This window comes from Micropterus dolomieu, linkage group LG07 (assembly GCF_021292245.1).
Source record: "Micropterus dolomieu isolate WLL.071019.BEF.003 ecotype Adirondacks linkage group LG07, ASM2129224v1, whole genome shotgun sequence".
Lineage (NCBI taxonomy): Eukaryota > Metazoa > Chordata > Actinopteri > Centrarchiformes > Centrarchidae > Micropterus > Micropterus dolomieu.
In genome coordinates this window covers 27,624,442-27,632,342 of record NC_060156.1, presented here as the reverse complement: position 1 = coordinate 27,632,342, position 7,901 = coordinate 27,624,442, and the positions used below count along the sequence as shown (strand labels likewise).

General features: G+C 42.8%; 1 long non-coding RNA gene across 1 annotated transcript; it reads right to left on the bottom strand.

Moving 5' to 3' along the window:
* Nucleotides 1-3,503: 3,503 nt before the first annotated feature.
* LOC123973860 lies at nt 3,504-6,408 on the bottom strand. Its single transcript, XR_006825714.1, has 3 exons — nt 6,375-6,408; nt 6,225-6,290; nt 3,504-5,051 (listed from the first exon to the last, which is right to left on the bottom strand). It is a non-coding gene; the product is annotated as an uncharacterized LOC123973860 (long non-coding RNA).
* Nucleotides 6,409-7,901: the final 1,493 nt, after the last annotated feature.

Here is a 7,901-nt window from a genome sequence, read left to right as displayed (position 1 = left end):
CACTGAAAAAAATTATAAACGCAACACTTTTGTTTTTGCCCTCATTCATCATGAGCTGAACTTAAAGATCTAAAACTTTCCCTACGTACACAAAAGGCCTATTTCTCTCAAATATTGTTCACAAGTATGTCAACATCTGTGTTAGTCTGGGAAAATCTGGGACGCACTGCGGCTGCACCTTGTGGATTCAAAAGCATTGACTATAATGGCCGCGATTAGCTCCGTCAACCGCGGCGCAGCCGTAACGCGCCATAGCCGGAGTCAGTGCATTTTAGGGGTTAGTTTATTTACAGTTTGCTTACTTGCAATTCATAGAAGATCCTGAGGATAAAAACCTTGCTTACATTGGCTTTAACAAACCCATATGTAACTAAAAAACTTACAGCACCTCCCCTTATAATGCTAGCAATAATTAGGGTTTTGTTATGGGAACTCAGCAGATCCAGAAGCAGGCACAGAGACACTGGTTAAGGATTGACACTAGTGACTTTATTTGCAAGAAGAGCTGAAGGGAGTGCTGTAGTGATCCAACCACAGAGAGGGAGAGCAGGCAGAAAGTTTCCAACAAACACACGATTCTGGTCTGGCGGTGTGGCTCCGCAGCCTGAGCGGTTCCTGGAGCAGAGGCAGAAAAACACAGGTAGTTAGGAGAACGTTCAGAAAAGAGAAAGTCACAAACTGTCTGGTTGTTGGCAGAAGCGCTTGTTACCAGGAAAGTTAACCTGGCGAGGATTGGATGTTGAGGCGGGATATATCACAGTAGGAGTTAATTACTTGGATTTGCTTCAGGTGTGGAGCTGCTCCAGGCAGTCAGGTGAGGAGAGAGACTGCAACACCCCTACATGACCAGCAGGAAAATCACTTATGTAAAGTTTAGACTTTGCTTAGAGAGAAGATCATTTCCACGTTAAAGTACTACTTATTCCTGGTTTTCTGTGTAAGTCATACTTGAGATAAAAACTGACCGTAAGCCCCTTTCAAAAATGAGGTTGGGGTTAGGGCAGGGGGCTGGCAAGCATGAGGTACAAGGACGTAGGTTCATGCTCTCCGCACTCACACCCAGCGGCGGACTGCATTTTCCAGGTGGGTTGAGGCACCTTGGGGCTTATGTACAGTAAAGCAGGGACAGCGGCCCATTGGTTCATTTTCTAAAATGACACTAGGCTGGCCAATCATATCTCTACTTGGCCAACCCCACCTGGTGCTCAGTTACTCAATGCCTAATAGCATTGTTTTAGTAGCGTAGCATAGTTCCCCATATGCTGTTGCAACTTTGGCAGACGATTCTAACATTAGGTAACATTAGCGTTGGCTAAGCAGTGAGTATCCATATCGTACCATAATATTTTTAAAAGTATTAGGCTAAGGGTTCCCTTGATAAAGAGCTGTAAAACAGGTTTCATCTGTAGCTCTACTGTGCTAAAATGTTTGTCTATATGGTGAGTGCACTGGTCCACTTCTCTGAGCTTAGACTACTCAGCATGATGTGTGATAATTTGGGGGTCTCTAAGATATTGACAGCATGATTTATTGCCATTAATTTCTATATTTCTCTATCATCATGGATCCATGCGTAAAATCAGGAGCGTCAGACTTCACCTACCGTCTGCAGCAAGCCTGTCGTCCCGCGATCTCCTGTACATTCCTCCGCTCCACTCTCTCTCCAGTATGGGTGGTGTCGCTAGTACGACTGACGCTGGATGAATATTATGCACTATCCATGCACCACTGCTGCTGGGGGCTCTCCGCTGCATCGCGCAACTTTCTAAATTCTTCCCTGTCATGGAGAAAAGAAAGGTCAGGTCGTAAACAGCAGTTGTGTGAAATGTAATTGTAGCAAAATGGCTACACATAATAATAATAATAATTATTGTTATTATTGGATGCCTGAACATGCCTGAAACTTTCACAGTCAGCCCCAGGCCTACATGCTTGCAGCCATAAATGATTCAGCAGTAAGAATCACAGTCCCGGAAAAAAAGTGAGCTCCTACTAAAGCTATGGTACAGTTCGCACACTGAGTGCAAGGATTGTGCACTCTTTATCTGAGGCTTAGCCCTGTCTGCATGTCAGATTGCTCTTGGGCAAGATACTGAACACCAAATTGGCTGTGAGTATTAATGGTTCTTTCTATTAAGCAGATGGCATGGTGGTTTCTGCCATTAGTGTATGCATGTGTGTGAATGGGGCGAATGTGACTTGTAGAGGGGTTGGAAGACTAGAAAAGGGCTATACAAGTACAAGCCATTTTTCATTTACTGGTGGGTGATGTTCAACCGATTGTGGGGGGCTGGTCTGCTCACACCAGAGCAGGGAAACTACACAAACAACAATTTATAGCCGCACTGGTGAGACTGCTTTAGGGATGTGATGTCTGTCTGTCCTCCACTTTGGTTCAGACCTTCATGTTCCCCTAAGGATGAACTGTAATAATCTCATCTGACTTTTCATTTAGCACCATCATCTGTTCGACATGTGAAATTGTCCAACACTTCGGTTTATGAGCAAATAACTAATCACGTTCCCATCCGCTATAGCAAATCTTATGCTAAGCTAAGATGATGAACATGAGGGTTTTTTGCATGATGAATGTAAGTCCAGTATTCTCTGTTAGCTCTGTGTTTGGTCTCCACCAGCTCCTAAGGGAAATATATGGCTCTTTAGCTGCTAAATGCTCCGCTATGTTCACCAGCTGCTCTCTGACAGAGGCTGTTTGCTGCTGGGCAATTCGTGTACAGTGGATTTATCAGAGCTTGTTTGCTGATAACAGCTGATGATGTTGATGGTAATGCATCAACATATCAAATTGAAGATCTAATTTAAAAATGCTACATATGGCATATACATATGTTCTGCTGTTCAGTTACCCCAAGTTTTATTACCCTGTCCCAGAATCATCTCATGACTCTCATGTATTTGGGATGTTCAACATGTACTTTGGCCAATTTCCTAATCCACAAGCCTCCACCAGCTCTCCAGCTGAAGCCAAATCCACCATCTGGAGCCATTTTATTCTCCTCGCTGTTAGAATCCAGCTGAATACAAATGGGAGACAGCAAAAGGTCAGGAAAGGTCAGAAATCTAATTGAAACTGTGCGGGTGTACAGATGATGCCATTTGATGTCCCACTTTTACAGCCTGCTTCTCTTCTGCTCCAGCCACTGGAGGTATGTTTCTCTAAGATTCTCAGAGTTTTGGAACTATTTCTCTACCAACAAAAGTGTATCCATATGCCCAGTACTTAACTCCAGCTGTGGCATGAGTTGTGATTTAGCGTCAGTGAGCCTGGGTTTTGTTTTTGGTCTCTGTGCAGACACGACTGTAGCAAACCTGACAATGACGGCATAACTTCAGAAAATGCTACTGTGTCCAGCTACTATTTACCAAGGAATAGTTCCTGCACTTAATTCCAGAGAATTACAGATTAAACAAAGAATAACCATAAGTGTTAAAGAAACAAATTAAGCAAATAAGGCTTTCCAAAAGGGTTCAACTTTTCCTTTTATTCTACAGGAAGTGTTGACTTTCATTACTGTCAATAATACACTATACAAAACCAAGTTCAAAAGAGCTTTAAAGTTCAGTTTTCCTCCCATTATTTGAGAACCACTCTGCATTTAAAAGTCACCTTGAAGAAGGCTTACGAACGTGTGACCCATGAGCCTGTCCTTGTATATCCAAAGTGAGAGCATCGTCTGTATTCTTGGCACATAGTCAAACCCGTTTCCAGTGGGTGTTGGACTGGTTCTCATGGTGCAGCTGTGGTGAGGAGTGTCCATTTTGGGAACCTCCGAATTGCATCTCTGCTTTCTGCAGATGTTGTGGTTCTGTTGGCTTCATCGACCGTGACTTTCAACCGCTCTCTAAGGGTGAGGGTCAGCACCTCAAAGGCCATGGTTCTCTGCTGGAAAATGGTAGATTGCTTCAGCCGGTTGGGAGTGACTTGCTGCCCCAAGTAAAGGAGTTTAAGTATCTTGGGATCTTGTTCACAAGTGACGGCAAAATGGAGCCAGAAGGCAAAGCTTTCCATTTACCCAGTCATCTACGTCCCAACCTTCACCTATGGACAAAATTACTTTAGCAGTTAATGATTCTCCTCAGAATATTCGCTTGCCAGAAACTGGTCACACTCAGCTCTGCTAGTGATCACGCGTTTTCACACCTATGGCTCATTTACCCGTCCATATATGTCCCAACCTTCACCTAAGCTGTGGGTAATGACCAAAAGAATGAGATTGCGGCTACAAGTGGCTGAAATGAGTTTTCAGAGTGGCTGGGCTCAGCCTTAGAGAGGTTGAGGAGTTTGGACATCCGGAGTGAGCTTGGCGTTGAGCCGCTGCTCCTTCTTAAAGGAACCAGTTGAGGATTCCTCCTGGGTGCCTTCATATGGAGGTTTTCCAGGCATGTCCAACTGGGAGGAGACCCTGGGGTAGACCCAGAACTGAGAACGCCTTGAGATCCACCATGAGGACCTGGAAAGTGTGCAACCTGTCCCCGGATAATTAGAAGATTGATGAAACTGCAGCATTCAAACAAAGAATTCTGAGCGAAGAATGAGAAAATAAAAGGGAGAAATAGAGAAGGAGGTATTAAAGATACAAAGACAGATCGAGAGGGGGAATGAAGACAAGCAGTTATGAGAGAAGAAAAATAAGAAAGAGACAGGTCAGTATATGAAGTTGTTTCTAAAAATACAGTTTAATGAAAAGCTTTCTCCAAGTCATAAATCCTGAGTCAGAAGAAGGAGATTTACTACTGCTAAAATAATCTAGACCTTCAGACTAGGACTTTTCTGACGATTGTTGGAAGAAAAGACAGAGTGGATGTCAGAGGCAGACTGATGGGAACTTGACTCTGATAATCCCAGAATTTAGCAGGCTTTTCTTACAACCCCACCCTGAAAACAGAAGCGTGAGCTGCCTGGAAGTTCATCTTCCTGCAGGGATCCTCTGGTATTCACCGCCACCGCTGTGCTGACACGTGGGACAGTCTAGCAGCTCCCAGCTGTAACTGAACTATACTGATGAAGTGATCCTGCAGGAGTGCTGCGCCTGTATGCAGTAGAAACCACATTAATACATTTAACGGCAGCTCTTATTTTAACTCTGATAACACAAAGGAAACTTAATGCGCCTTCCATTACATTTAAAAAAAATTGACATTGGTTCACTTTCTTTGGCGAAAGTTAGGAGAAGCCTAATGCCACTCTCATAGTTCAACATTGAATATGAAGCTACAGCCAGCAGCTGGTTGGCTTAGTATGACTGGGACTTGCCAGCCTGGCCATTAACTTGGAGTACCAAAATTTAGCATCACTGCAATATTTGAATGCTCTCAGTATGACATCATGCTCTTCCTTCCTTATTGACATCTGGTGGCCATAAGATGGTAGTGTGGCACGTAGGACCAGGAAGGGGGAATTAAATGAAAGCCAGCTACACCACCTAGGGAATTGCACCCCAGGAAATACCAGTTAAATCTCAATTGATTGATTGAGATAAAGCACACAGGAACGTTACTGAGGAGGCAGAGATGTGATTCAAAATATGCCAAATTATATTTTTAATAAGCAACACAACAATTGGGAATGGGACTGCTGAAAGGAAAATAAATGTAACACTACAATAAAAGGGTAGATAAAACCTCTTTATTACAATCAAGAGTTAACAGCTTTAATAAAAGTTCAAATAAAGAGAATATAACTCCAGCGCCCCAAAATAACTAAACCAAAACTAAGCAGAGGTCACTTGAGGAGAGGCTGACTATACTGAGGAGTGCTACCGCTACCCACCTTAAGTGCAGCACTACAACCTCACATTATTCACAGCAAAAAAAAGGTGCCATCTATATAGTGCCCCCGTGCAACTACTCACATGCAAAAGTGAAGGGACCTTGCCACAGGTGCCTAGCCTCCCAACAAGATGGCACCCTGCTTAATATAAACTTAACAAAAACAAATTAACATAAAGTAACAAAACAAAATAACCCAGTAGGCTAAGCAAGTGCAAACTATACTAACTACTAAACTAAAGCAAAACAGCACACCGGCAATAGGGCAAACAAAAGGGCAAAGCAGGAAACTAAATGAATTAAGTAGGCAAAACACAACCAAAGGGCAAAACAGCAGTAGTGTCAAACAAGGAGGAACCTGGAAAAGTGAGGAACAGTTAAAAGCAGGCTCAACCTTACTGCACTAAAATACATTTAAAACCATGTATACTCACCACCTCTGAGATGGGTCATGAAGATACAACATCCAAAAGGTCACAAGGCAGGAGGAAAGGAGGTTCCTAATAGTGTCAAAATGCAGGTAAGCAACCATAATCAACTGTTCAGGGAAAACAGATTTGCATGAAACTATTCCTTTCATATACCTAGACCACAAACACCAACCACAGCAGGGACAGATTAGGAAGCAGAGAGAGCAAGGGAGCACAGGTGGCTTATATAGCCTAAACCTAATAAGGAGGTTGGCCAGGGGAAGTTAAGTCCAGGCTGCATTCAACCCCACCACACCTTAACCTGCACTTGGGGAATCTTTCCCCACCACAGTAGCAAAAGAGGAAGTCAGGTAATGTAGTATAACCCACAGGATACTGGTATTGAATTCAGTCAAACATCAACCATGTGTTTAATAAAATGCGGTTAAGGTCCGGTACGCCTGTCTCTGGACTGGTACTTTCCAGTGGTCATATATGTTGTTTAGGGAGGCATTGACAAATGACCTATTTACTTCTTTAGGCGCAAGGACATTTTGGTACAAAACAACACTTGTGCTTAACTGAGACCAGTAACTTCCTGGAGTGCTGGTTGCCATTAGAGATGTTTAGATGTGCTGGTGGGTGGACTTTGTTACCTTCAGGGAGAAGTTTCCACGTTTTCATTCTTAATGCTAAGCTAACTAGCTGTAGCTTCATATTTAGCATACAGATATGAGAGTGGTAGCAAGAAGGCGAGAAGTGAATGTGGAGGTGAAGGCTCTCACTAGGTATGTTCCCGCCCATCATTTCTTTTCAGATCTCAACAAAACACTCAAGGAGATGTTGAACTTAAGTTAAAGCAGGTTTTAAGAACAGGCTATAGACAGTATTTGAGATTATATTTCCTTGAAAGGTGCAAGGACTGGGCAGTTGTGGTACTTTAATTTGTTCCTTGTTAATTTGAACCTCTTCACACATTCAACCCTGAATGACTTTTATTGTTCTGTCTCTTTAGTTATGTGTAAAGCGTCCTTGGGTCCTGTGAAAGGCACTATAAAAATACAAGTTATCATTATTATTATTATTATTATTATTATTATTATTATTATTATTAGGATACTCGTTTTTGTCCCCTAATTGATGCTTTTCTTACAACCCTGAAGAATATCTTCTGTCTCAGATAAACTCCTGTACTTTGATTTCTGACACAGCTGTCACATCATTCCCATTCATTCTTCCTAATGGTGCAGCAGCAGCAGCAGCAGTCATTAATCATTGTAGTACAAGAGCAGACAGAAATGCCTTCTACAGCAGCTGGATGTATAGTGTAATGAGTGAAGGAGAGTCTGTTTGAATTTAACAAGTCCCTTTGGGTTGCAGTCCATGTTGCCTCCACCATCCAGTTCTTTAGGTCCATGTTAGTGTTTTTAAGACGGTCCGAACTGAATCACAAGGAGGGAAACCCTCAGAGCAAACAGAAGACTGAGGGCAAAGAAAGGAGAACAATAACGTGGAAAATGACTTTATTAACAGTTAATGTTTCTCCTCAGAATCTTCCGCGCTTCCCAGAAACTGGTCACACTCAGCTCAGCTGGCGGTCACATGTGTTTTCACACCTATGGCTCATAAACCTCAGAAACAGTCCATCACACCAAGTGACAAAAAGGAATTTTCACCAGGCGGATGTTCGGAAATAAATGT